Source organism: Ambystoma mexicanum, chromosome 6p, assembly GCF_040938575.1.
Source record: "Ambystoma mexicanum isolate Mex_15411 chromosome 6p, UKY_AmexF1_1, whole genome shotgun sequence".
Classification (NCBI taxonomy): domain Eukaryota; kingdom Metazoa; phylum Chordata; class Amphibia; order Caudata; family Ambystomatidae; genus Ambystoma; species Ambystoma mexicanum.
Window position 1 is genome coordinate 27,054,680 of NC_090935.1, and position 7,688 is coordinate 27,062,367.

General features: G+C 42.5%; 1 long non-coding RNA gene across 1 annotated transcript; it reads right to left on the minus strand.

Annotated features, from left to right (window-relative positions):
- Nucleotides 1-3,269: 3,269 nt before the first annotated feature.
- LOC138510864 (uncharacterized) lies at nucleotides 3,270-4,467 on the minus strand. The gene is made up of 3 exons (XR_011280435.1): nucleotides 4,330-4,467; nucleotides 4,126-4,242; nucleotides 3,270-3,788 (listed from the first exon to the last, which is right to left on the minus strand). It is a non-coding gene; the product is annotated as an uncharacterized lncRNA (long non-coding RNA).
- Nucleotides 4,468-7,688: the final 3,221 nt, after the last annotated feature.

The following is a 7,688-nucleotide window of genomic DNA, read 5'->3' on the forward strand; positions in this document are numbered from 1 at the left end:
TGAACTAAACCAGTACAAACCATCTTACTATGGAAGTACTGGAAAGGGTTAATAATGTTTCCCTTGTGTTCATTTTCGAGAGGGTACCGTACAGTCCCTCTCTCAAACGTTTCTGGCTGGTGGCAGTGGTTACTACCATAAATATTCGACCGCAAATATTTTCCTATGGGATTTTCCCATTGTTCGAGGCTACCACTTTTACTGACAGCCTCTAACATACCGCCGGTTTATTTTAATATTAACTTTAATCCGGTGGTTTTTTTTGCCAGCACTTTAATAATATTTCTTCCTCGTGTCTTTCTCTGAAATCCTAACCCGGGTTGTGATCCTTTGTTCGTCCTTTTGGCGGGCATCTGCACAGAAGCCCTCCTCTCGGCGCCACTGAGTCTGGGGTAGACAGGATGTGTGGGAGGGGGAACAGGCACCCTGGACAGGGTTGCCTACGCAACCAAAGTCGCACTCTGCCCTGATAGGCTGGGAGGTTCTCCCACCAGGAGAGCCACCCCACTGTGTGAGTGACAGCTAGGCTGTATGAATGGGGGTCTTGTTGCATAAAAGCAGGGTCCTGAGTAGTGGAAGACAAGACGTCACCACTGGAACTAAGAAACCAAAGAGGAGAGAAGCTGAAGACATCTGCAGCGACTGAACCACCGGTGAAGCCCTGCTGTAGATCCTCACCACTTTTCTCCAGCGACTTGAGAAGATCTTCCTCTGCAAGAGGCTTCTTCCCTTGAGCTGGTGGGGCCAACCAGTTCGTCAGTCGCCTTCCAGGACCTGCCTTGGTCTAATCGCCAGTGCCCTGCACTCGGAGACCGAATAGCCAGGCACCCGTCCACCACGACCCCGATTTAAAGGAGCGTACCTTTTAATCCGTTTCGGCATCACCGTGGCTGGCTTCTTCCCTGGGCAGTGCAGTAACTCGAATCTTCCTCCACGACGAGAGCCTCTCCTCCCCTGCTGGATATCCCAAACTGCAGGAACTACCAGGAACCACCGCTACCGCAGGAGCCGCTTCCACTTTTTCAGGTACATTGTTCCGCCAGGCCTCCCGTTTTGCAGGGTACTGCTAAAGGTGTTTGAAATCCTTTACCTACCTCATGGGTTGGCCGCCACTATTGACTAACATTATCTTTTACCTTCTGCACCCTCCTTTTGAATCGTAAACCAAAGACTTGACTGCAGCTACTAGAACAGTTTGATCCTGAGCACATTGCCCTGTACTACTAACTCTGGCACAGGCCTATTGACTTTGGCTAAACCTGTTACAACTGCCTTCATTAGATCGCTTTTCATCCTCAACTGTGTTGGTGCACCAACAACTCTTATAACCACTCTTCCTTCCCTCTTAAGTATTGCTGAAGTGCCATTTTGCTCGGTTTTCACCTATGTATGACTATTGCTAAAGTGCTACCTTGCCTAACTTGTTCACAATCCACTCGGGAAGTATTGCTCGTGTGTTTAAGAGGTTAATTCTGTATAACTTGCCCTTTCCCTCCCTTTTGAGAAATTACTAGAGTGCCATTTTACTCAGTTTTCACTCTTGCTCAAACTTGTCTATAATTTAAATAGGGAGTTGTGTATCCTTTTCTTGACTGTTTTAACTTGCTTTGATAAATGTGATTTATGTGTTGAACTAGAAGTGTGTAAAATAAATATATATATTCTTTTTAATACAAAGCTTTGGTCAGTGTTTCCTTGTACCATAATACTGTAGTCCTAATGTGTAAAAACTGAATACTGCTCATCTCCCTCTTGAGATAAGTCTGACTGCTCAGCCACAAATACCAACTAAATCTTTGCGGTACAGACTGATACCAAAGGGAATTCATTGCATATATCTATAGTCTTAATATGTTGTAGTGCTCCCTAAGGGAACTGCAGTGGATTCTGCCTAACATAGATGTTGGGGCCTTTGTCTGGTGTCGCTTGTGTGCGTTGTGGCCTCATTTGTTGAGTGATATTTCAGGCCGGTATGGGTATGGATGTTCATGTCGTGGCCTCATAAAATGAAAATGTAAAGTGTTATTATGTTTAACTTGTTTTCTTGCAGGTGAGGTTTGGACTGGGGCCATTGGAGTAGGGCTCCCTGTAATGTAATGGATACATGTACTGTTCGTTTGTGGGAACTGTGGGTGGTTACAGCTCCGGGACTTGTAGGTGGACAGTTTTACCAGGCTGTACTGCAACGTGGGACTCGTGGGTTCAGGTATTACTGTTGCGTTGTCTTTTGTGATGTTTTCATAGTTAGGTCATGCAATCAAATTAAATTATAAGTGGTCAGTGAGACCATTAGGCATCGTTTTGGTAATGATTGTATTGGCTTTATGCTGTGTTATTGCTGATGTTCTGGTGATATTGTGGTGTCTTGATGTGGGTGGTGTGAGTGAATGCATGTGTGTGTGTGTGTGTGCATAGGGGTGTTCCCGTAATGTGTGTATGGGTGTGATAGCTATAGAAGGCTAGTTTTGTTATAGGGGTTTCAAACCTTTAGTGGTGGTATGCCGCCTTGTGGTAGCCGGTTGTGTGCCAGGGGTCCCACATTTGTGCGGTGGTAGGTATGGTGCGCTACAGTGGTTAGGGACATGGTGTTTCATGTGTGTGGTGGTGTACTGCAGGCACGGTATAGGTGTACTGCGGTGCAGTTGGCAGGGACTTGGGGTCCCGTGTGGTGTGGTGGTGTACTGTAGGTGCGATGTAGGTGTGCTGCGGTGCAGTTGCGAGGGATGGGGGGGTCCTGGGTGTGTGTGTGATGGTGTACTGCAGGTGCAGTCGTAGGTGGCTGCGGTGCAGTTGGCAGGGACTAGGGGTCCCGGGTTTGTGTGATGGTGTACTGCAGGTGCAGTTGAAGGCGGGCTGTGGTGCAGTTGGCTAGGACTAGGGGTCCTGGTTGTATGGAGGTGTACTGTAGGCACAGTTAGGGGTGCTGCGATGCATTTTGGCAGGGACAAGGGGTCTCATGGTGTGTGGTGGTTTAAGGAGGTGCGGTTTGCACCACCTTGGTTCTTGGTGTTTGGTTGGTGTTTGGGTGTGTCATGTTCTCTCTGTTAGTTGTGCATGTTATTGCTCTGTTGAGCTGGGTTAGTGCCCGGGGGTGGCAGCCCTGGTGCCCTGGGGTGCAGACCAGGGTGGAAGAATGTGGGTGCACTTAAGAGTTTTGACAGTTAGTGTAATAATAAAGTTACTCAGCGTAGTGACTAACTTACTCCTAGTCCATAGTCTCCTTTCCTCCATACTTATGGTTTTAAGTAATGGGTAATCCCTATTTTTTGTTGACGGGGGGTCTCATCTGGAGGAAGGGACAATCTATAAGGGAGAAAAGTGAAAAACAGATGGACTACCCCTCTCTTTTAGTCTTGTATGGATCTTACGTGAGCGTTAAAGGCAACCTAACTATGTCATTAGTTAGGAAGTCGCAGGCGGAGAAAAATTGAACTAATCACTCCAACTTGTAACAAAGGTTCTGTCTCTTTAATAGTTGTAAAACATCTTTAAAAAGCATTTTTAAATTGATACTCAATCATATCACTCATTCTACATACATCTCATCTAACAGGGGAGTTCTAAAGTGAATATAAATCTTTATAGGCATAACATTTCAGTTTGAATATGCATTTTTGACATGGGAAAAAAACATTTGATTTTCCTTAAACAGTCGACATATGTTTCGGCCCGTTATGATATACCACTTTTGTCAGCAGTGGTCACCAGACTAAGTATAAGGCCATCTTCAGGACACCAATTGCTTTGTAGTTGATCAATCTTGATCCCCTTTTAGTACATACACACGTCTGCAAAAGAATTTTTTCATACATCAGTATACGTCTATTAATCTTGTGTAAGACTCTGCTGTAAGACATTTGTTTTTTTAAAAACGACAGAACAAGTTGCGTATCTCCACTTTGACTAAATTTAAGAGCGATGGCTAGTTTTATGTTATACTAAACCTGCCTTTACCCCACTAAGTCCATATTGTGCTATTTAGACTATTGAGAATACTTAGACAAACGGTGTCACTAACTGTACAACTACCCTCGTCTCAGGTTAGTGTCACTTAATGGAAAACCCTACACTTTAACTTGTCTTTTAACATTTTTTTAAAAATTACTAAATATTAAAAACACTTACATGTCCACATCTTGTATTTATGTGACTAGAATTCTGCGGTTTATCTCGCTGTCTGAGCTTGTTGTACTCAAAAATTCTCGCGAAGGTAACTTAAGTTGCGCTCTGTGATGTTGGTGCCTGTAGTTAATTAAAACAACTGTTTAGAAATGGCACCTGTGGTTAATTCTAGACCACTATTTGAACATACCACAATTTGTCGCTGACCTCTTAGATGATATGAGGAGAAATAATGACTTTCAGTTTGGCATCAGCTGTTTTTCCATAAATGGTCGTTAATGCCTTGATTGAATGTTGCCAGGTGCCTTCTGGTGATTTAGGATGGACTGAAAGGCCGTGAATGGATTTGTTTCCTATGGCAATGGAAACAAAACATAATTAGCCTGACAGCATTTGAATGCATGATGAGCCAGTTGAAAAGATGCTTGTAAAGTTAAGCTCTAGTCGAGCTATGGGGCATGTTATTTTAACACATTTTTCTATTATTGTTTTAAAACTCATTGTTACAAGGCCTCAGCCCGTCAGTTTTTATGCCGTTGGTGTTAAATGCGCCCTGGAGCTGTTTGCAATCTCATCATGATTTATTACACATTGTTCGTGGCCGCGCTAGCCGACATGCTGTTAAATGCAGGCTTGTAAAGGAAAAAGTCCTTGCTTGGTTATTTAAACCTGTAGTGCCCTTTTAAATGATTACACTCCCAGGTTGTTTTATCTCGTACAAGTTCGAAAGGCAGGAATTGAGCTAATTACATTTTCATGTTAAAGTCACTGAAGTCGAGAACATATTTTACCTTTTAGTCCGCAAAGGGCATGCGCTAGAAAGCTGACTTGTCTTCGGCATGGGCAGCACGGCTTAAAGTGAAACTAAGTCTGATTTTTATAGGGTCACATGATTCAGGGTTACCAACACGTGATCGCCGGTATATTATTACAAGCCTGAAGGATGATGGGACTGGTAGTTTAAAACAGAAATGTGACCTAAATTCGTTTATTTTTTGTTCTTGTGATGCATTTCTGTGTGTTTTACGACATGGGCTTTGCTTGGATTTGCCTAATTTCAAAATATACGCTCCAATCACGTGGGCGCCGGAATATTCTTACAAGCCTGAAGGGAGTTGGGACTGGTAGTTTAAAACAAAAAATGTGACCTAAATTCGTTTATTATTTGTTATATTTCTATGTGTTTTGCGAAATGGGCTTTACTTGGATTTGCCTAATTTGAATATGCGCGCTCAAATGGGTTGGGAAACCTCATTTAGGACTATCACTATGTGTAGCTTTAATAATACATCATCAGCCTCGAGGGCTAATTAGTCGATTTTATTTTCTATATTAGCACTGTAAAAACAGTTTTGGAATGTGCTTTTTAGATGGTGCTGTTTACCTGTTTCTATTAGGTATCCACCCTTCGGCATTGTTGATACGGAGTGGTAATACTACAGAGTGCTGTTTCTATCACCGTTAGTTCTAAGGGACAACGTTTCTATACTCATTTTTAAAGAAATGTGTTCCATTCTATGGCGATATTGAGGCCATGTTTCACAGTGTCAAGGTTGTATATCCATTTCTGCTCACATCTGGACAGGTTGAGGTCCATGTTGCCGCCTCTGGGGGATGGTTGGATCACTTGGATCACACACCAAAGTAGTTCTGTATATTTGTGCTGTTTACGAACATAATGAGCCACCAGGGGTTTATTGTCTATTTTATTTCGAATACAGGATTTGTGTTCGCAGATTCTTTGACGTACCTGTCGTTTGGTTTTGCCTATGTAAACTAAATCACATGGGCATTTAATGGCATATACCGCCCATTTGGTGAGGCAGTTAGTAAAGGTCTTCAAATGTATGGTGGTGTTACAAAGTTGAATGCTTTTCATTGTCATAGTCTGTGCGCATACTGAACAGTTGCCGCAACGATGATGACCTATCACCGGTGGTAAGCCCCACAGTTGGGTTTGAGTGGTGATTGCCCTTGGGGGTCTCGGGTATGTATGGACTATAAAGTCTTTGATATTGCGTTCTCTTTTGAATGCAAAACGGGGCATAGAGGGATTGAAATCTTCCGTTTTGATCATGTGCCAGTGTCTTTTAATGATTTTCCTGAGATGGCTACTGATAGGGCTGTATGTGCTTACACATGTGATTTTGTCTTCTTTGTTGCGTTGAATCGGTTCTAGGCATGTAGTTCTATTCATGTGTAATGCTCTTTTATATGCCTGTTGGACAGTTTTTTTGGGGTACCCTCTGTCTTGTAGCCTTTTTTTTAAAGATTTTCCATGCTGTTTATACATCTCTACTTGTGTGCAGTTCCTGCGTACGCGCAGAAATTGCCCATATGGCAAGCCTTCTTTCAAACCCAATGGGTGAAAGCTGTGGTAGTTAAGCAAAGTGTTTTTATCTGTCGGTTTTCTGTACAGACTAGTTGCTATGTCTCCTGTATTCGTTTTTTGTATTTGGAGGTCCAAAAATGGAATGGTGTGTAAGTCTGTGTGAATGGTGAACTGTATGTTGGGGTTTTGAGTGTTCAACCATTTATGAAAAAGTGCCAAATTGTCTGGTGTATCTCTCCATATCATATAGACATCATCTATATATCGTAGCCATGTTATGATTGATTTTGAGAAAGGATTTGCTAAATCGAAAATAGAATGTTGTTCCAGGTCGTCCATATATAGGTTGGCCAAATCTGGGGCGAAAGTTGCTCCCATGCTTGTGCCTTTAAGTTGATTGTAATAACGTCCGTTATACAGAAAGAAATTTTCAGTGAGGGCTAATCTAATGCATTCTAAAATAAATGCCGTTGGTACACTGTCAAGTGTGCTAGTGCGTCTATCTAAATACTTAGCCATCACTCTTAAACAATCATTTTGTGGGATACTTGTGTACAGGCTTACCACATCCAAGGTAACCAAGATGTCTGTTGGATTTAGATGAAACATTTCTAAAGTCTTAAGCATACTGGTGGTATCTTTTACATACGACATCATTTTAGACACAAAGGGTCTCAGAAACCAATCCGAATAGATAGAGAGGGGCTCTAGAATTGAATTGATGGCCGCTACGATTGGTCTGCCTGGAGGTGTTTTATCGTTTTTGTGAATTTTGGGTATAATATAGAAAGCCGGGGTAGTAGGATGTAAATTGACTAAAAAATCTTTCTCCTCCGGATCTATCCAACCCTCTTCCATCGCATGTTTCATAAGACTGGCTATTTCATCTTGCAGCCTTGGTGTGGGGTCCTGTACCAGTGCCCTATATGAAGTATTGTCATTCAGATGTTTCATGACTTCTGTTTCATATGCATCTTTTCCCCATAGGACTATGCCTCCCCCCTTATCTGCTGGCTTGATTACGAAAGAGTCATTTAACTGTAGGGATTTGAGGGCCTCTCTTTCTGATCTTGTGAGATTGTCTCTGGAATTGTTTTTAGTGTTGATAATTCCTTGGATTTCATAAGAAATCCTTTGTTCGAACGCCACTATTGCTGGGCTGACCATTGCATTAGTTGGAGTAAATTTTGAAGGAGGTTTCAAACCTGTAGTTGTTGATTCTTTTCTAGTGGAC